Genomic DNA, 22456 nt, shown 5'->3' with positions numbered 1-22456 from the left:
TCCTCCACAGGGCTCCTGCACACTCGATGGCCTCGACACATCCTACCCCCGCATTAGCTGCTAGAACTGCCAAAGCAAAATGCCACCCATTTTTGGTGATTTAAGCAACAGAAATGTGTCTCACAGTTCTGGGGGCTGTAAGTCTAATGTCAAGGTGTTGGCAGTGTTGATTTCCTGAGGCCTCTCTCCTTGACTTTCAAGTGACTGTCTTCCTGTGGTGGTCTCACAGGACCCCTCCTCTGTGCCCGTGCACCCCTGGTATCTTTTGGCATATCACAATTTCCTCTGCTTAGAATAACACCTGTCGGATTGGATTAGTGCTCATTCTAATGGCCCCATTTTAACTTAATCACCCCTTTAAAGGCTCCAGGTCTGAATTCAGTCACATTCTGAGGTACTGAGTTTAGGCTTTCAACATATAAATGCGGTAGGGGGATACAATTCAGCCCATAATGACTTCCTATGTTGGGCATGCTTTCCCTCTTCTCTTAATTCCTAATCATCTTCTGGATTCCAACTTAAAACATTACTTCCTTAAAGAAACCCATCCTGACTGCCTCCTCAGTATCCAAAGTCAAGCTCTGGCCTCTTTCAGGCACATTTGTGATGCCGTTTTACTTCTGTGTGTGTGTGTGTGTGTGTGTGTGTGTGTGTGTAGTTGCTGAGTCATGTCCAACTCTTTGTGACCCCAGGGACTGTAGCCTGCCAGGCTCCCCCATCCACAGGATTCTCCAGGCAAGGATACTGGAGTGGGTTGCCATTTCCTCTCTAGCCCTTTTAAACTTCTCCTTACCATTATTATTACCAAAGAAATCCCTGTGAAATCAGCCAATTTGCTTTTCCCTCCCTCCATGAGACTCTCATCTCCCACAGGGCAGGGACCTGGCTGCTCTTAGTCACTGCTGCATCCTTAAAGCTGAGCCAGGCCCTGGCACAGGTAGCAACCCAGCAAATATTTGCTGAATAAACAAGTAAGTGGATAAGGCTTTAAGGAAGTAATTAAAATCACAGAACTCTCTTTGGAATTATTATTTTCAAACTATTCTTACATTTTCTCACTTTTGCTCATAATGTTTCTGCTATAAAATTCTTCTGGGGCCCCAAAGCCCAACTCAAACAGCTTCCCCCACTCATTCTCCTTACCCAAGCACAATCAATTCTTTCTTCCTCAGAAATCCTGAAGCACACTATTCATGCAGTTGGTCTCATGCTTAAGCATGACTTACAGATATTAAGTCTTAACATGTTTACCACCACCACCCCCACCAATACACACTTCATTTGAGCTATGATTGCTTTGAAGATAAGGACAGAGTTTCATTTAACTCTAAAACCCTGGCACACAGCATAACGCCTGGCATAATAAAGAGCTAATGGTTTTTAGGAAGCAATACAATAGAGCCCAAGTAGCATGGATACAGCCAGTTGTGAAGGTTGCACAGTCCTTCTTAATGGTTCCAGAATCACTAATGGGGCCCTTGGTTGCTCTGCCCACCCTGCAGGCTTCAGCAGGCCTGGGTGAGCTGCTGTTCCACATTTCCCAGAAACAGCTTGTGGAATTGGCTCTAGAGCAGGAAGGACTCGAATGACTGATTACATCAAGTCTTTGAGATCATTTTCCTTAAAAAAAGAAAAAGAAAGCAAGCCTGAGAATTCTTTGAAATTTAATTTAAATTCTGATAAGACTAGCACTAGTTCTCTGATCTAGGACGACACGGACAGAAGCCCAAACAACTGAATCAGCCTGGAGCACAGGGAGGGGGCAGGGACCCAGGTAGCCCAGATTCCATGTAGTTTCCTGCGGTCCAGGCTCCTTACCTGGAAACACCAAATAATCACATCTGCATCATACTTCACAGCAGCATGGGGGAGATGCAGATGAGACATTATGAGAAGAGAGCTTATGGAAGGTTAATGAGCTCTCCCAGTTGCAGAGGTTCTGGTTTAGTTCCAGAGTGATTGACAAATGAAGACAAGACAATCACAGTTCCATAAAGGACACACCCAGGTTTGACAGGCAGTGATTCCCACTTTAAGAAGGATATGATCTTTTCTATCAAAGGAGAAGTTATAAGAAATAAAGAAGTGATTCATTCTTAGAATAGTTAAACAAAAAGATACATAGTTGGCTTATAAATAAGATTCCTAAAATGGTGGCTAGATGCCAATCCTTTGGTTTTTTCACTTCCTAATTCTCCTTCCTCAGAAGAACGTTTTGGTGGGCTAATTTCACGGGCTTTGTCCTGGACATGCACACAAAAAATTAAAAGTGTAGGGAAAATAGTTAATATAAATAGTTCAATCAAAAACTTAGATAATATCCGGGAAGATTGGAACTCTGTGACTTAGCCTATGAGGAGCCGGAGGAGAGAATCTGCATTTTAGGAATAAAAATGGAGTGGATTTCCTGCTTCCTGTGCTTGCTCCCAAACCTTTGACTGTAGCACATCCTTCTACAGAAGTAAAGACTACCTTTTTCAATTGTCTGTTGTATTCCTGTGACACCATTTTGAGAGCATTTCCAATGTATAGAGCCACTTGAAGCATTAGAGCATCACATTTGTGATGTCATTCCTCCATGTATAGAGCCACTTGAAGCATTAGAGCATTCTGAGGTTTGAAGAGAACCCAATTTTATTAAACTCAAGGACACATCCTTCTGTCTCCAGACTTAGCCTCTGATTACTTTCACCTCCTAGTGAACAGCACTCTGTCCTACACACCTTTCATTATCTCAATCTACAGATAGAGATGGGGATGAGGTAGGAAATAGATGGGCTCCAGGCTGGACTGATGTTGAAGCTGAAACTCCAATATTTTGGCCACCTGATGCGAAGAGCTGACTCATTGGAAAAGACCCTGATGCTGGGAAAAATTGAAGGCAGGAGGAGAAGGGGACGACAGACTATGAGATGGTTGGATGGCATCACTGACTCAATGGACATGGGTTTGGGTGGACTCCGGGAGTTGATGACGGACAGGGAGGCCTGGGGTGCTGCAGTCCATGGGTTCACAGAGTCACGACTGAGCAACTGAACTGAACTGAGGCTGGACTTTAACAATCCACCAGCTTCCTCTTTGTATTTCTTGAGACAAGAGCTAGGTAGGCTCCAGTTGAGGAATTCACAGCTCGCCCCTATTTGTATTTACATTTGCAAGTAACAACAAAAACAGGGTAAATAGCCAGTCTTTGTCTCTTGTTAACATATCAAGGGAATAATCATGGCAAGGACAAAGAGACAGAAAAAAACCCTGTCTGAGTAAAAGATAAGGGAGACACTACACATGCACAGAAAGGCTCTTTGGAGTCAAAAGTCAGAGGATAATTCCAGGTCATAATGAGTCTTGCTCCTCCCAGAAGCCTTTACTCTGAGATCCATTTTGGCTAAAGTGTGCAGGCACACCCCAAGGGAGGGTCCTGAGACAAATTTACCAGCAGGTAACAAAGGAAGGTGACTTGCCTGAGGGAAGACAAAGACCTGGAGAGCTGCCCCCTTATAAAGGATTTATACTTCCCAAAGGCACAACTCTCTCTCTGAGCTCGCTGAAGCATCTTCCTGCATGTACTTTTCAATAAACTTTTTACTTTACTCTTTACCTTCTGCCTCTTGGCCTGAATTTGTTCTTGACTAGGCAGGCAAGACTACGGGCCTTGGCCCTAACTGCTGGCCCCTGTGGTCGGGTGGTTAGGACTCCAAGTCTGGAAAACTAACACCCTGCTTCCAGCTACTGATCACTGCTGCTTGCTGCAAGCTGCCCCTTACTGCTGTGCACATCTGAATTCAGGGACAGCATGCCAATTGGTTAGATTCATAGCTCCTGGGGCCATTCATGCCAGAGTTCAAATCCCAGATTTGTGGCATGTCATTTGGGTGATCTAGACAAAGCATCTGATCTTCAGTTTCCTTTTCTTAACATGATAAAATCAATAATAGATATCTGATGGGATTGCTGGAACACTTAAATTAGACACTGCCAGCCCTGGGGAGCTACAGAGGCTCTGACAAACAGTAAGTGATCAAAAAATGAGAGCCTGGGTGTAATATTGTCAGCTCAGCTAGGGTTAAATGCTTTCTCTCCTCTGGATTTGTTTTCTTGGTCCACTTTATCTCCTTCATTCCTTTTCCTTGGTCCTTTTTTCTCAATCATGAGTGAACCCAATTCATCTCCTGAATGACATCTCTTACTGAACTTCCTTCCTGGGCACTGTTGCTGTTTTACAGTCACTAAGTCATGTCTGAAGAAGCGGAAGTTGAACGGTTCTATGAAGACCTACAAGACCTTGTAGAACTAACACCCCAAAAAGATGTCCTTTTCATTATAGGGGGTTGGAATGCAAAAGTAGGAAGTCAAGAAACACCTGGAGTAACAGGCAAATTTGGTCTTGGAATACGGAATGAAGCAGGGCAAAGACTAATAGAGTTTTGCCAAGAAAATGCACTGGTCATAATAAACACCCTCTTCCATAAACACAAGAGAAGACTCTATACATGAACATCACCAGATGGTCAACACCAAAATCAGATTGATTATATTCTTTGTAGCCAAAGATGGAGAAGCTCTATATAGTCAACAAAAACAAGAGCATGAGCTGACTGTGGCTCAGATCATGAACTCCTTATTGCCAAATTCAGACTGAAATTGAAGAAAGTAGGGAAAACCCCTACACCATTCAGGTATGACCTAAATCAAATCCCTTACGATTATACAGTGGAAGTGAGAAATAGATTTAAGGGCCTAGATCTGATAGATGGAGTGCCTGATGAACTATGGAATGAGGTTCGTGACATTGTACAGGAGACAGGGATCAAGACCATCCTCATGGAAAAGAAATGTAAAAAAGCAAAATGGCTGTGTGGGGAGGCTTTACAAATAGCTGTGAAAAGAAGAGAAGCAAAAAGCAAAGGAGAAAAGGAAAGATATAAGAATCTGAATGCAGAGTTCCAAAGAATATCAAGAAGAGATAAGAAAGCCTTCCTCAGCGATCAATGCAAAGAAATAGAGGAAAACAACAGAATAGGAATGACTAGCAATCTCTTCAAGAAAATTAGAGATACCAAGGGAACATTTCATGCAAAGATGGGCTCGATAAAGGACAGAAATGGTATGGACCTAACAGAAGCAGAAGATATTAAGAAGAGGTGGCAAGAATACACAGAAGAACTATACAAAAAAGATCTTCACGACCCAGATAATCACAATGGTGTGATCACTGACCTAGAGCCAGACATACTGGAATGTGAAGTCAAGTGGGCCTTGGAGCATCACTATGAAGAAAGCTAGTGGAGGTGATGGAATTCCAGTTGAGCTCTTTCAAATCCTGTGAAATCCTCTTTCAAATGCTGTGAAAGTGCTGCACTCAATATGCCAACAAATTTGGAAAACTCAGCAGTGGCCACAGAACTGGAAAAGGTCAGTTTTCATTCCAATCCCAAAGAAAGGCAATGCCAAAGAATGCTCAAACAACCGCACAATTGCACTCATCTCACACACTAGTACCTGGAGAAGGAAATGGCAATCCACTCCAGTACTATTGCCTGGAAAATCCCATGGATGGAGGAGCCTGGTAGGCTACAGTCTATGGGGTCGCCAAGAATCAGACACGACTGAGCGACTTCACTTCACTTCACACACTAGTAAAGTAATGCTCAAAATTCTCCAAACCAGGCTTCAGCAATATGTGAACTGTGAACTTCCTGATGGTCAAGCTGGTTTAAGAAAAGGCAGGGGAACCAGAGATCAAATTGCCAACATCCACTGGATCATGGAAAAAGCAAGAGAGTTCCAGAAAAACATCTATTTCTGCTTTATTGACTATGCCAAAGCCTTTGACTGTATGAATCACAATAAACTGTGGAAAATTCTGAAAGAGATGGGAATACCAGACCACCTGACCTGCCTCTTGAGAAATCTCTATGCAGGTCAGGAAGCAACAGTTAGAACTGGACATGGAACAACAGACTGATTCCAAATAGGAAAAGGAGTATGTCAAGACTGTATATTGTCACCCTGCTTATTTAACTTCTATGCAGAGTATATCATGAGAAACGCTGGACTGGAAGAAACACAAGCTGGAATCAAGATTGCCGGGAGAAATATCAATAACCTCAGATATGCAGATGACATCACCCTTATGGCAGAAAGTGAAGAGGAACTCAAAAGCCTCTTGATGAAAGTGGAAGTGGAGAGTGAAAAAGTTGGCTTAAAGCTCAACATTCAGAAAACGAAGATCATGGCATCCGGTCCCATCACTTCATGGGAAATAGATGGGGAAACAGTGGAAACAGTGTCAGACTTTATTTTTTTGGGCTCCAAGAAGACGCTTACTCCTTGGAAGAAAAGTTATGACCAACCTAGATAGCATATTCAAAAGCGGAGACATTACTTTGCCAACAAAGTTTTGTCTAGTCAAGGCTATGGTTTTTCCTGTGGTCATGTATGGATGTGAGAGTTGGACTGTGAAGAAGGCTGAGCACTGAAGAATTGATGCTTTTGAACTGTGGTGTTGGAGAATGATCTTGAGAGTCCCTTGGACTGCAAGGAGATCCAACCAGTCCATTCTGAAGGAGATCAGCCCTGGGATTTCTTTGGAAGGAATGATGCTAAAGCTGAAACTCCAGTACTTCGGCCATGTGAAGAGTTGACTCATTGGAAAAGACTCTGATGCTGGGAGGGATTGGGGGCAGGAGGAGAAGGGGACAACAGAGGATGAGATGGCTGGATGGCATCACTGACTTGATGGATGTGAGTCTGTGTGAACTCCAGGAGTTAGTAATGGACAGGGAGGCCTGGTGTGCTGCAATCATGGGGTCACAAAGAGTCAGACACGACTGAGTGACTGAACTGAACTGAACTGAACTGAAGTCATGTCTGACAGTTTGCAACCCCATGAATTGCAGCATGCCAGGCTTCCCTGTCCATCACCATCTCCCAGAGCTTGCTCAAACTCATGTCCACTGAGTCAGTGATGCCATCCAACCATATCATCCTCTTTTGCCCTCTTCTCTTTTTGCTTTCAATGTTTCCCAGCATCAGAGTCTTTTCCAGTGAGTCAGCTCTTTACCTCAGGTGGCCAAAGTATTTGGAGCTTCAGCATCAGTCCTTCCAAAGAATGTTCAGGACTGATTTCTTTTAGGATTGACTGGTTTGATCTCCTTGCAGTCCAAGGGACTCTCAAGAGTCTTCTCTAGCACCACGATTCAAAAGCATCAATTCTTTGGTGCTCAGCTTTCTTTATGGTCCAAATCTCACCCACCTGACTCATCCACACATGAACTACTAGAAAACATAGCTGTGACTATACAGACCTTTGTTGGCAAAGCAATGTCCTGCTTTTTAATATGCTGCCTAGGTTTGTCATAGCACTGGCATGAGCAGCTTACACATCAGAAACATTTCTCAGACCATCTGAAGCTAAAGGATGAAAAAAAACAAATTCCCCCTTGATAGTAAAGGAACTTCATTACAGATAGCCCAAAGTTCTAGCAGATGCCTACTTTTCTCTTCCTTCCACATCCAAACAAACCCAGATGCTTTTCCTTTGTAAACCATGCTTAGAAAATGCATAGTCAGGATGTAGAAGCTTTTGGCTCATAATTCTCAACAAATTCCCAAATCAAGATTCTTTCCTTTTTCTTAGGTATGCAGCATAGTTATTAGCTGCAGGATATGTAAAGGGCATGGAAAGTTACTCAAGCATTGAGTTGAGAAGTACAAATGTCAAAGGCAAAAAGGAAACTGTAAATATAGTCACAAACTTGAAAGTTCAAGCAGCAAAAACAGCTGTAGGACAAAATGCCCTTGGAAAAGATTCAGTGTAGGCTCAATGACAATGGGCATTGCTGCCTGGGAGTATCCCAGCACATTGTAGGAGGTAACAAAAGCTAACTGAATGAATGAATAAATGAATTATAGACAAAATACATATTTATTTTAATGATATACCTGGAATGATGAAGCTGAAATAGTTTAAAAGTTGTGCTCTCTCCTCAAACTCTTCCTTTCATGATATACGAATTCTATATCATTTACCTTTTTTATTATCTTATCAAATGCCTTTCAGATTTTAGTTGTCCTGACCATTCAGATGGCTGGCCCAAGACAATACAACTGATAAGGTCTGGAGCTTTGTACACTTTATGCTGGAATTATCTCAGAATGCCTCAGTCCCCTACAAGATCATAGAAGAGCCTCAAACGCTGAAAGACAATCTAGGCTCCCATGGCTCTATTCATCGCCACTCCCTGGTAAATGTGGTATGTGTTCAGATGCCCCATACTGTTGTATTTCCACATAAAACCACCAGAGTCTCAAGTTTTATTCCATTAAAATTCCTCACCCATCTCAGTTTGTTCTGCTCTTTCACATCTATGGTGAGCACTACCTAAAGAGCCTCCATTCTCTAGGTCCTCATAGTCTCATGGACTGAGTGTACTGAAGACACTCTACACACTGCTCTCTGTACTGAGCACCAACATGACTCAGGCTACCATCAACGCTTGTCCCAAGTGTGCTGCTCCTAGAAACTGCCTCTTCTTGAAGATGACACTATTTACATGACTAAATACACTTTACTATGAACCAAAAAGGAATATTTTCTTCCATGCATGTCAATTAACAATATCATCTTATTAGGAATTACTGAATAGTGCAAACCATTGTAGAGGCAGTTGAGAAGTAAAACTTCGCAGACCCAATAAAAGGCTGACTAGTCTGCTCATGTGAGATGAACGTTTTCTGACTAGATGATGGCACTTTCTCTCTCTCTCCCTCTCTCCCTCCCTCCCTCCCTGTAGGATGAGATAAGATCACAGGATTTTTTTTGTTAATCTACTATACCTTCCTCTGATAGATAGGTTCTTTGCCTATTTTGCTGAGTAAATTTATGGTCATCTTGACTATGATTCTTCAAAGGAAGTGTGGTACATGGAATACCACACAGAAAAAAAAAAAAAAAAAAGAATGATCTAGTGCTACATGCAACATACATGAAACTCACAGAGATAACGCTGAACAAAATAAACTGGAAACCAAAGAGTACACACTAATTTCATGGTTATAAAGCGCATGGACAAGCAAAACAAATATTAATAATAGTGACAAAAGTTAGAACGTGGTCATCTCTGAAGAGGCTATTGGCTAAAAGGAAGCACAAGAGGACTTTCTGGAGGTGCTGAAAATGTTCTACATCTTGATCTGGATGGTGGTTACACAGATGTATACATATGGTAACATTTATTGGATCTTTCACAGAAGATTTATATGCTTAACTATATATATATATATATATACACACACACACATATAGAAATAATATATATACACACACATATACAATATAATATATATATACACATATAATGCCTCGATTAAGAAGTTAAAAAACAAAACCTTGCAACTTGATAATCAGATCACAGGGACACTATAAAATGTGACATCAACGAGATAAAATACAGAATTTAGCTTTCAAATTTGCCTTCCAGGTGGAAAATGTGCTTACTTCAAGTAACTACCATGTGCTGTAGTTATTAGACTAAACGGATGTACTTACTGTCCCCTATGGAATTAACTCTGTGGAGATTACTAAGCATTTTTTCCCTACTTAATACAGTTCAGTTCAGTTGCTCAGTCGTGTCCGATTCTTTGAGACCCCATGGAGTGCAGCATGTCAGGCCTCCCTGTCCATCACCAACACCCAGAGTTTACTCAAACTCATGTCCATTGAGTTGGTGATGCCATCCAACCATCTCATCCTCTGTCGTCCCCTTCTCCTCCCACCTTCAATCTTTCCCAGCATGAGGGTCTTTTCAAATGAGTCAGTTCTTTGCATCAGGAGGCCAGTGCAATGCTGACAACATTCTCAGGGAAAACGCATCCGGAATAAGTGAAATGTGAGGCATCTTAATTCACATTTCCTCTCAAAGAACATTATTTCTAATTTTAGTTTATTTCAAACTCAAAGAAATTTTTTAATAACAAGAACTTATCCTTCTGCGAATGTCGAGCAAACCTGAAAAAGAATCCATCTGGAAAAACTGCATTAGTGATAAAAATGACATTTCAATATTCAGAATGCAGTTGGCTCAAGAGGAAGGTTCCTTCTGTGACCACTTGTAGGCTGTGTATTTTTCAAAGAGTTCAGCCTTTTGGAACTTCTGAAATCCATTTAGTCTGGAAATTACTGGGGTCTAGTTCAATCAAAAAATAAGCCTGGGTTGCTAAAGGGTACAAAAGCCATCATAGGAAAAAAAAAAAAATCAATTTGGGGAGGCCTTCCATAGCTCTCAGCATTGAAATCTGAAAGCTCACTTTCCATGAAAGGCAGCAGCTACTGGATAAGGACATTCCCAGACTCCCCTCTTGGACAGTGTGCTGAAGGGTCACTGTTCTCAGAGGTCACAGAGTTCAGCACATTGAGACATGGACTCCTTAGCACCTTGCTTTCATGTAATATTCAGTCCAATTCAAATGAGGCTTTATATTACTACTCACAATGGTATGGTGAGAAGAGCACTGTAGGCTTCAGTTCAAAACTCCCCTCTACCACACAGTACTGTGTGTGACAATTCAGCATTCAGTTTCCTCATTTATAAAGAGGAAATCACACTTTTTACAGAATTTCTGTGAACATCAATGATAAGGTAGAGTGTACCTCTCTGAAAATATTCAGTAATTTCTAGCTAGTGATGTTATTACACAAAGAGGCCCAGTGAACTGTAGGAACCTCTGAGCTTTGTTGAAATAAGGATGTGCAAGTACTAATTATTCAAATGGACCAACATTCAACAACTAGTACTGGGTACTACCTACAAACCCCTGTAGAGGCCACAGAGGTAATCCACTCAAACTCTTTCCCACAAGGAACCCACAGTCATGGGGATGAGAAAGACATGATATTTGCTATACTTAGTACAATGCCTGGCACATAAATATGCTCAACTATATTTATTGAATGACTTCCTCTGTCATATTTTTATTTGCTATTTAATCTGTTTCTGCTCTAATCTTCATTATTTCCATACTTGATACGTGTGTGTTAGTCACTCAGATGTGTCCAACTCTTTGAAACCCTGTGGACTATAGCCTGCTGGGCTCCTCTGTCCATGAAACTCTCTAGGCAAGAATACTGGAATAAGCCATTCTCTTCTCCAGGGGATCTTCCCGACCCAGGAAACAAACTCAGGTCTCCTTCACTACAGGCAGATTCTTTACCATCTGAGCCACCAGGGAAGCCCTTTGAGCTTAATTTGATCTTCATTTTGTAGTTTCTCAAGATGAAAGTTTAGGTTAATAATTTGATGTCTATATTCTTTTAAAAAATACAGAGATCAGCAGCTATACTTTTCCCCATAAATATTGCTTTAACTGCCGTCTATAAGTTTTTCTATGCTGCATTTTATTTTTATTCATCTCAAAGTATTTTCTAATTTCATTTCTTCTCAGACTTGATAACTCAACTGGTCTACAGTCATTCTAAATACTTGGTATTATAGCCTTATCATTATTAAACTACTAAATTTGGAGATTTTCAACAAAAGTGTAGATATGTCTGAAATCTTACCCACCTCAAGTTTTTCTAGTCCTTTTCTTAGTGATGTTTTGTTTTCTAGCCACATCTTTTACAGTATCTCATTATACAAGGAAAATAACATTTACCTTCAGTTCAGCTTTATAAGTGGCTTCCCTGGTGGTTCACTGATAGAGAACCCGCCTGCCTATGCAGGAGATACAAGTTGGATCCTTGGGTTGGGAAGATCCCCTGGAGGAGAGAATGGCAACACACTCCAGTATTCTTGCCTGGGAAATCCCACGGACAAAGGAGCCTGGCAGGCTACAGCACATGGAGTCACAAAAGAGCCAGACACAACTTAGCGACTGAACAACAACGACAGCTTTATAAACATCAACACATTACTCATTAGTTACAAAGAGCAGAGCTTCTTCAAGGTTGCAGGAAAATATTTGCCAACACTCACTTCCATTTTTATTACTGTCTCTCCTGCTCGAAGATCCATGCCCATCTCTCTGTGCATCTCAAGGGTTTTATTACCACCTTGGCAACTATGCTCAGAGAGCAGCTTACTAGTCCCCACCAGCCCTTTAATCCAACAGGCTGTTTGCTGTGCTGTGCTTAGTTGCTCAGTCATGTCTGACTCTTTGCAACCCCATGGACTATAGCCCGCCAGGCTCCTCTATCCATGGGGATTCTCCAGGCAAGAATACTGGAGTGGGTTGCCATTTCCTTCTCCAGGGGATCTTCCCGACCCGGAGATTGAACCCAGGTCTCCCACATTGCAGGCGGATTCTTTGCCGTATGAGCCACCAGGGAAGCCCAACAGGCTGTTCACTTCCTCTTATTTCTTAGTAATCAGATTGTCAAACAAGAATTGACTTACCCTGTGCTCTTTAGTCTCCTTCCCAAAAACCTTCCTTCATTTTAGCATGAATCAAGTGCTGTTTCTGTGTGTTTTGTACTCAGTTGTTCTCATTTTCTAGTATGTTGTGGATCATAAGATTTTGGCCATTCTCATCTAACATCCTTTGAATTAATTAAAAAAGAAAAGTTCCAGATGACTGTATTTGCATCTCTCTGATGATAAATATCTCCAGCAGAGATGACCTGAAGGGGTCCTGTTTTTGTACCAACCCATTGTGTGAAGCACTCAAGCACCATGCTTGCAATTATTGAGCAGTTACAACCTATAATTGCAGAGTTATTTTGTTCTGCAAATTCTATGGGAAGATAGTAATCAGAGAAAATAGAAGAAAAGGCAGGGTATGAATTGGGAGAAAAAATTTTTAAATACTCAAAGAACTGTATAAGCAATACAAATAAATTTTGTCTTTGAAGATATAGTTTATCAGAACTGAAGACAAAATTTTCTTTGTCCTTTAGAAACATGCACATTTATACTAACCGGACACTGTCCAGATCTAAAAGGAATCCTCCTGCAACTACTAAACAAATCTAAAGAGAAAAATCTGATGTGTTTTTAAAGAAAGATCCGTAAGTACACACACACACACACACGCACACACATAAGTTAAAGAATACATATTATATATTTTTTAAAGAGAAAGATCAAAAGATAGTCTCTGGATATGACCCTAATATTGATAAGGTCTCCCTCTCATTTTATCTGGCCCCAAGTTACTTTCTCACTAATTAAGGATTTTTGCAATAATTGTTTCCCTCCTTAGGGAATGAACAGAGCCCAGCTACCACTACATCTTGAAAGTTCTCTTCTTTCAGCTCTGTAAACCAACAGCAAATATCTTGGCTTCTGTAGATCACAGTCAGCATTCTGATTAGGGCTTAGTATTAGTCATTTCCACCATAAATTTACAAATCTGTACTGAAAAAAGCATAAGAAGATATTTTCCTCCAGGATATTTAAGTATAGGCCTGAAAAGTATGCTCATATATTATAGTTGTTTAGTTGCTAAGTCATGTTCAATTCTTTGCAGTCCCATGGACTGTAACCTGCCATAGGATTTCTTTGCATATAAAATCCCCCTTTGTCTATGGGATTTCCCAGGCAAGAATACTGGAGTGGGTTGCCATTTCCTTCTCCAGGAGATCTTCCTAACCCAGGGATTGAACTCAAGTCTCCTGAACTGCAGGTGGATTCTTTACTGCATTGCTAGAAAGGCCAGACCATGACTACATAGTTTAGCATCTTCAAAAAGGCCACCCTTTACACCTTATAAAATAGAGCTCTTAAATATTCTATTCACATTTGATACCCTCTGTATGTCTCAGAAAATGTACCTCTGTTTTTTCCCCAGCCACACATTTATGGCAGGAGTACAGTGACATGAACAGCTCTTCCAACATTCTTATCCTTATGATTTAGTGGAGAAGTTCTCCAGCAACCACATTAAGTAGTTTGGAGCTTTCCTCACCTTTTAATTCAATGTAGAGAAAAGAGTTTTAGGCCAACCTCCACAGACTGAACATTATTTCTATTTTTTTAAATTAAACTTTATTTTGAATTTAGATTCACATGCAGTTCTAAGAAATAATACAGAGATCTTATCTATATTTTACCCACATCTTGCCAAACCAGGATCTGGACACTGACCCAGCCAAGCTAGGGAATGTTTCCATCACCATAAGGCTCCCTTTTAAGGCCACACTCATCTCCTTCCCTCTACTGTTCCTAACTTCTATTTTGATGCTTATACAGCTGTGTATTGACTTATCCATTCATTCAATCATTTATTAAGTCAACAAATATTTATTGAATCTTTATATGTCAGGTACTGTACTGAACATGCAATAATATGCAAAAATTAGATGTGATTGAGCTTCTCAATAAGCAGGTGAGGCAGATACTAACCAAATATAAGTCTTCAAATAAATGTAAAGTTTAAAATGTGTTAATACCACAATTAAGCAGCAAGTATGACAAAGTCATAATAAAAATGAGATTTAATGGGGAGGAAGACAGAGTAAGCTTCCCAGAAGAAGTAAGAACTGAAGGTGAGTTGAAGTAGCTGAATGAAAAGGGTGTACTGATGCCAAGGAAAGCAAACCCAGGCTAACTGCAACACAGCCTTCTCACTAGAGTTCCACACTTTATTTCTGTCACTGCCGATTTTTAATCTCATAATGGAAAATTAAGTGATAGCAGAACCTTAGAACAGGGACAGAGAGAGCAAACGTAAAACAGTGAAGCCCATTAAAATTTTTATTTCCAATCTCTGTGTAGGGTCTATTCTCTGAGACCAAACTACTATCCACCAATTCTGTTCCTGCCTCTCCTAGGGGAAAATTTCCATTAGAGAACACTAGTGCTTACTGTTGAGACGTTCTCTTGCACAGTATGAATTTCACTTGAATTTAATGGAGAAATTTAATATTTAAGAAATGTCAAGTGCCTTAAAAAACATAACGGCTTTTGACCGTACAGTTTCATAAGAATATATCCTAAGGAAAACTTCAGAAATACAAAAGAACATTTATACATAAACTTTTTCATTCCATTGTTACTTACTAGAGTAGAAATACAATAGTATCCATGATAGTGTCAAACAGCAGGACACTGAATAAATGATTTATGGACTATGCATACGACATAGTGTCACTGAGCATTTTATAGCTATATTTCCAAAGATTTTTAGATAGCACAGAAAAATACTCATAAGTTTAACTAAAACAAGTAAAACAACAAAAAACTCTGTATACACAACTAATTCCAGTAATGCTAAAGATAAAGCCAGCTGATGATAGAAGGGCAGTGGTTGTTTCTACGTGGTGGGATCTAAAATAATTTTTATTTTCTTGTTTAGACTTCTATTTTTATGTGCATTTATTTGATACTCAGAAAACAATTGATACACTATTGTATATTTTTTAGCCAGCAACATGACCTGTAGAAGGATGTATAATAGGGGTTTCAGCTTCACTTCATTTTTTTGGCCACAATCATGCAGCATGCAGGATCTCAGTTCCCTGACCAGGCATCTAACCCATGCCCCCTACATTGGGAGAACAGAGTCTTAACCACTGGACCACCAGGGAAGTCCCTAGTTTCACTTTTGACTTGAGTCATTGTCATTCAGTTGCTCAGTCATGTCTGCCTCTTTGCGACCCCATGGACTGCAGCATACCAGGCTTTCCTGTCCTTCACCATTTCAAAGAGCTTGCTCAAACGCATGTCCTTTGAGTCTAGTGATGCCATCCAACCATCTCATCCTCTGTCGACCCCTTCTCCTCCTACCTTCAATCTTTCCCAGAATCAGGGTCTTTTCTAAAGAGTCAGTTCTTCACATCAGGTGGCCAAAGTAATGGAGTTTCAGCTTCAGCATCAGTCCTTCCAACGAACACCCAGAACTGATCTCCTTTAGAATGGACTGGTTGGATCTCCTTGCAGTCCAAGGGACTCTCAAGAGTCTTCTCCAACACCACAGTTCAAAAGCATCAATTCTTCAGCACTCAGACTTCTTTATGGTCCAACTCTCACATCCATACATGAGTGAGTGAGTGAAGTCGCTCAGTCGTGTCCAACTCTTTGCGAGTCGGTGGACTGTAGCCCACCAGGCTCCTCTGTCCATGGGATCCTCCAGGCAAGAATACTGGAGTGGGTTGCCATTTCCTTCTCCAGGAGATCTTCCCAACCCAGGGATCAAACCCATGTCTCCTGAATTACAGGCAGACGCTTTAACCTCTGAGCCATCAGGGATGACTACTGGAAAAACTTTGACTAGCTTTGACTAGATGGACCTTTGTTGGTAAATAAACGTCTCTGCTTTTTAATATCGGAGAAGGCAATGGCACCCCACTCCAGTACTCTTGCCTGAAAAATCCCATGGACGGAGGAGCCTAGTAAGCTGCAGTCCATGGGGTCGCTTAGAGTCAGACACGACTGAGCGACTTCACTTTCACTTTTCACTTTCATGCATTGGAGAAGGAAATGGCAACCCACTCCAGTGTTCTTGCCTGGAGAATCCCAGGGATGGGGGAGCCTGGTGGGCTGCTGTCTATGGGGTCGCACAGAGTCGTACACGACTGAAGCGACTTAGCAGCAGCAGCAGCTTTTTAATATGCTGTCTAGGTTGGTCATAGTTTTTCTTCCAAGGAGCAAGTGTGTTTTAATTTCATGACTGCAGTCACCATCTGCAGTGATTTTGGAGCCCAAAAAACTAAGTCTCTCACTGTTTCCATTCTTCCTCCATTTAGTTGCCATGAAGTGATGGGACCAGATGCCATGATCTTCATTTTTTGAATGTTGAGTTTTAATCCAGCTTTTTCCTTCTCCTCTTTCAGTTTCATCAAGAGGCTCTTTAGTTCTTTTTCACTTTCTGCCATAAGGGTAGTGTCATCTGCATACCTGAGGTTATTGATACTTCTCCTGGCAATCTTGATACCAGCCTGTGCTTCATCCAGCCCAGCATTTCACATGATGTACTCTGCATATAAGTTAAATAAGCAGGGTGACAATATACAACCTTGACATACTCTTTTCCCAATTTGGAACCAGTCCATTGTTCCAAGTCCGGTTCTAACTCTTGATTCTTGACCTGCATACAGGTTTCTTAGGAGGCAGGTAAGGTGGTCTGGTATTCCTGTTTCTTTGTGATTTGGGGCTTCCCAGGAGGCACTAGTGGTAAAGCAGCCACCTGACAATGCAGGAGACATAAGAGATGCGAGTTCAATCCCTGGGTCAAAAAGATCCACTGCAGGAGGGCATGGCAACCCACTCCAGTATTCTTGCCTGGAGAATCCCATGGGCAGAGGAGCCTGGTGGGCTATAGTCCATAGAGTCACAAAAGATTGAACACGACTGAAGTGACTTAGCATGCACACACACACGCAGATTTGTGATTTTAGAATAGACAATTAACTCCTCATGGTCTCAGCTTCCTCACTCAGCTGTTTGGGAAACTGCTCTGTTCTCTCACAGAATTGGGAATAAAGAAATTACAAGTAAGAATGCTCCATATACATAAAAAAATGTGAAGCTTTGAAAGTAGCATCAATGACAACATACCACTAAGTGTCACAAGATATGAAAACTATAGACCTTCCAAGAACCCTGCCTTGGATTCCTTGGCATTTGAATTGAAAAATTAGAGGAAGCATTGAAATGCAATAGGTAAATAAGTAATGTATCACTAATCATTCTGGACTTCCCAGGTGACTCAGTGGTAAAGAATCCCACCTACCAATGCAGGAGACGCAGGTTCCAACCCTGGGTCGGGAAGATCCCCTGGAGGAGGTAATGGTAGCCCACTCCAGTATTCTTGCCTGGAAGATGCCATGTGCAAAGAGACTTAGCAGGCTACCATCCATGGGGTGGCAAAAAGTCAGACACAACTGAGCATGCACACAACACCGTTCCCTCACAGTTGGCTGTAATGATCTCTGATCCCTCTATGTATCCCTGAACATTCTGTCCAGTGTGGATATTCTGTTCAATGATTTAATTTATGCACATTTCATTTCTAAAGCATCTCCTTAGTAAATTTTCAAGATTCTAAGAGTGTGGGTAGAAACTTCCTCTGTTTTAAGAAAACTTGTTCCCAGCTAAATTAAAAACTTCATTTGTGCTAGAGAACCATGGCATGCACACCTCATTTCATAGGATAGCTAGCTAGAGGCTGCAGACTTTGGAAGGAAATTCAAGAATTTCACTATATATGCTTAGAAGCCATAAAAGTTCCCAGTCTGTTGCTATCATTTTTTAATGAGATGGCTATTAGTCCTGCTCTTCTGAGGAGGTACCAGCTACATATACTTCTTGCAGTCAGTCAATCTAAGTGTTGGTGTAAAAGAGCCCCCAGGAAGCACATGTGGTACCTGTAAGCACAGTTCTATGGTTAGGGAGATGGGCATCCTAGACAAATGTGTGCTCCTCTCCCAAGATTCAATGGTAGCATGAAAGCAGAAGTCTTTAGTCAGGGGAAGAGCTAGCTTCAATCTGATCTCAAACATGATAGTAAATAAGCAGACTGACCTCTTGAAATAAATGAATTCTTCATAAGAAGAGCACAGAGGACAAGAACAGGACTTGAGGTACCCCTGTTTCATAGCTGTGGGGTGCTGGACTTCTAATTCTTTATCTGAAAATAGGAAATGACATACTTCAAAAGTTTGTTGTGTAGATAAATGAAATATAGAACATGAAAGCAATTTGTTAATTGACAAGCACTAATCAGATAACAAGAGGTTGGACAGGGCCAGGGAAAGATGATTATTTTAGAATCAGAAGAGTTTATGCCTAATTGGTCCTTTATAAGATGATGAATTTGGGGGAGGGTTGCTGTTACAGATTGAAAATGACCACAAATCCTTTGCAGGTTCTCTCATCAAGAGATGGAGTCTATTTCTCTACTCCTTGAGTGCAGGCCAGTCTTGTGACTTGCTTTGACCAACAAAGTATGGCTGAGGTGACAGTCTGGGACTTCTGAGCCTACTGTCCTCATAGCTTCATCCTGTCTCTCGTGTAACCCAGCATCCACAGAAAGGAGTAGAAATCACCTCCTGGCTTCCTGGAGGATGAAACCATGAGGTGAGAGAGGGCCAGCCTCCCCAGCCATCCCTGGTGTCCTAGTTAAAGTTTCCAAGTGACACCAAGTGGAGCAGGAATGCCCCACCCCAGCTGAGGCTGATTCTAACTTTTGAACCACAGAATCATAGACAAATAAACAGACAAAGAGTGTCATTCTAAACTCATAGATTTCAGAGTGACATGTTATGTAACAAAAACTACCTGATAACATCTTTCACTCCTGCTCTCTGACAAGAGTGGACTCTGATGTAAACATCTAATCAAGAACAATCTGTAAGAACTCAGTGATTTCCACTGGTTTTTTTTTGTCAAGGTGATTAACAAGTTCACTGGGGGAGGAAAAGCAGCTGAGGAAGTTCAGTAGAATCAGTGAGAAATAAAACTTTTTATGAGCACAGTAACACCCCTTGTGTCCAGAGTCCAGCCCTGACAATCACATAACATTTCAGAATATAAGAGGAAACTGTTTTTTTTTTTTTAGGAGAAAAGGTGATGCCATGAACTCCATGTTCTGGGATGTACTTTACTCACAACAAAAGCTTTCACTCTTTCTTTATACTTAGTTTTAACCAGCTTAACTTTTTGGTTTCTAAGCTGATAGAAAATCAAAAGAGTGATACAGAGTGTAGACACGTTTAGTGGTGAGAAGTGATAGAAAACTATTCAAAATCAAGAAAGGGGGAAGGGAGAACAACTGAAAACTACAGACCCACCGGAGTAGCATGGGAATTAGTTCAGAGGCAGACATCTCTGGGGGTACAAGCCCCAAAATTAAAAGACACTTGCTCCTTGCAAGGAAAGCTATGACAAACCTAGACAGCATATTAAAAAGCAGAGACATCACTTTGCCAACAAAGGTCTGTAGAGTGAAAGCTATGGTTTTTCCAGTAGTCATGTACCAATGTGAGAGCTGAACCATAAAGAAGGCTGAGCATCAAAGAATCGATGCCTTCAAATTGTGGTACTGGAGAAGACTCTTGAGAGTCCCTTGGACAGCAAGGAGATCAAACCAGTCAATCCTAAAGGAAATCAACTCTGAATATTCATTGGGAGGACTAATGCTGAAGCTGAAGTTACAATACTTTGGCTGCTGCTGCTGCTAAGTCGATTCAGTTGTGTCCGACTCTGTGCAACCCCATAGATGGCAGCCCACCAGGCTCCCCCATCCCTGGGATTCTCCAGGCAAGAACACTGGAGTGGGTTGCCATTTCCTTCTCCAATGCAGGAAAGTGAAAAGTGAAAGTGAAGTCGCTCAGTCGTGTCCGACTCTAGCGACCCCATGGACTGCAGCCTACCAGGCTCCTCCATCCATGGGATTTTCCAGGCGAGAGTACTAGAGTGGGGTGCCATTGCCTTCTCCAAATACTTTGGCTACCTCCAAATACTTTGGCTACCTGCCATCCAACCATCTCATCCTCTATTTCCCCCTTTGCCTCCTGCCCTCAGTCTTTCCCAGCATCAGGATCTTTTCCAATGGGATGGCTTTTAGCTGTGTCCAGCCTGGAATCTCAGGGTGGGTCCTGGCAGTGTCCACCTACCTCCAGGTCTGAAGATGGTGGATGACAGCAGACCCCCTCTGCTCACACTGCAACTCAACTGTACACCTGAAAGCCCTGTATCTGTAAAGGGATCTGATGATCTGATGATGGCTTTTAGATCCTGATGCTGGGAAAGACTGAGGGCAGGAGGCAAAGGGGCAATAGAGGATGAGATGGTTGGATTGCATTATTGATTCAATGGACATGAGTCTGAGCAAACTCAAGGACATAGTGAAGGACAGGGAAGTCTGGCATGCTGCAGTTCATGGGGTTGCAAAGAGTTGGACAGGACATAGAAGTGAACAACAACAACAAAGAAATGGGCGTTGAGGGCATTATAGCTTAATGTAGAAATGTTAAACATATCAGTACATTTTAGGGAAGGTTTTCAACCAAAAAGCATAACTCGGTTTGGATATTTAGCTGGGTGAGCCTTCAATGAGCTGACTGGCTCAGCCCACACTTCCCCGTGGGGTCCAGCCAGCCTGCACTGCCCCAGAGACACTGAGCAAGCCCAGGTCCCTGCTCATGCTGCCCTGCCTAAAGCTGGTTCCTGAGCTTATCTGTTTATGGACATTTTTCATTTCTTTCTTCTTCTCTAGGGAATGTTTCCTATGTCTGGAAGCCTTCTGGAGAAGGACCAAAAGGAATGGAAATGGTGTTTGTAGAAAGGCCAAAATAAAAAATCCCTTTTCAGATGCCCATCAATCACACAGGCTCTGAGTTTGGGCAGTTTGATTAAAAACCACAGAAACTCATTTTGGCAAACTTCAGCAGTAAGGGAATTTTCTAGAAGGTAAGAGGGCACTTGTGGGATCAAAGTAGAGGTTGAAGGGTTTGGCATGGAATATTCAACCACAAACTAGAGGACACATGCCCAGGATTTACCACCATATCATGATGGCACACTGCGGAATGCAGTACTTTCCCAGAAGAAAGTAGGGTGCTCTTATGCATGAATTATGCATGCAGAAAACCCCAAGCAAAAGCCCCACATGTTCAGGTTGGCATATTTAGGCCCCAACTGTGTCTAGCCTGGAATCTCAGGGTGAGTCCTGGCAGTGTCCACCTACCTTCAGGTCTGAAGATGGTGGATGACAGCAGACCCCCTCTGCTCACACTGCAACTCAACTGTACACCTGAAAGCCCTGTATCTGTAAAGGGATCTGATAACTTGGACTAGAAGCAGTTTTTCTGTTTTGGTCTCTATAACACCTCTATCCTCATCTCCCATTGCCCCCTCCCACAGCCACTGTAGAGGGTGATCCAATCAGATACTTCAGGACTGTGGCAAACAGTCTGTCACACAGATATCCAATTCTAGTGAGAGGAAAGGCTTTTATCTCCTCGGGAGCCTTGGCACACTTAAAGCTGGGGGGAGCAGCTCTGGGATGAAGGCAAACAGCTGCAACAACAGCTGGACTGACAGCAAAGCATCTGAGAAGGGTCAGTGGTTTGCCTGGATTACACAGTGTAATTAAACATACTTACAGTTTAATGGAGCTCAAAACAAATCCCACCATTATTGACCCAGTATTGGGGGCTTAACAGACCTTAATGAAGTTTCCCATTGCCTCTGCCAGGTGGTCCTTCTTTCATACCCCAAACGGATTTATTTCTCTTTCATTCTTCATACACTATTCCTCAGAAGCACTGATGGATACAGACTTTTCCAGATTATTTAGGTTGAGCTATTCACAGAAATGGATATAGTCCCCGTGACTCATGTATATTTAAATACAAATACTGCATATACACGTACATGCTAAAAAACAGATATATACTAAAACATTACATACGCTTAGTTGTTCAGTTGTGTCCAACTCTTTGTGACCCCATGCACTGTAGCCTGCCAGGCAGCTCTGTCCATGGGGATTCTCTAGGCAAGAATACTGGAGTGGG

At 41.8% G+C, this 22456-nt stretch overlaps 1 long non-coding RNA gene across 1 annotated transcript in view; it reads left to right on the top strand.

The window, feature by feature from the left end:
• The window catches only part of LOC132345832 (uncharacterized), a 55131-nt gene extending 46784 nt beyond the window's left edge, over positions 1-8347 (top strand). Inside the window, exon 3 of the long non-coding RNA XR_009495414.1 lies at positions 8063-8347. This is a non-coding gene — a long non-coding RNA (uncharacterized lncRNA). The remainder of the gene's footprint in view (positions 1-8062) is intronic.
• Positions 8348-22456: the final 14109 nt, after the last annotated feature.

This window comes from Bos taurus, chromosome 7 (genome assembly GCF_002263795.3).
Source record: "Bos taurus isolate L1 Dominette 01449 registration number 42190680 breed Hereford chromosome 7, ARS-UCD2.0, whole genome shotgun sequence".
Lineage (NCBI taxonomy): Eukaryota > Metazoa > Chordata > Mammalia > Artiodactyla > Bovidae > Bos > Bos taurus.
The sequence above is the reverse complement of the archived record's forward strand: the minus strand, read 5'-3'. Positions and strand labels throughout refer to the sequence as shown.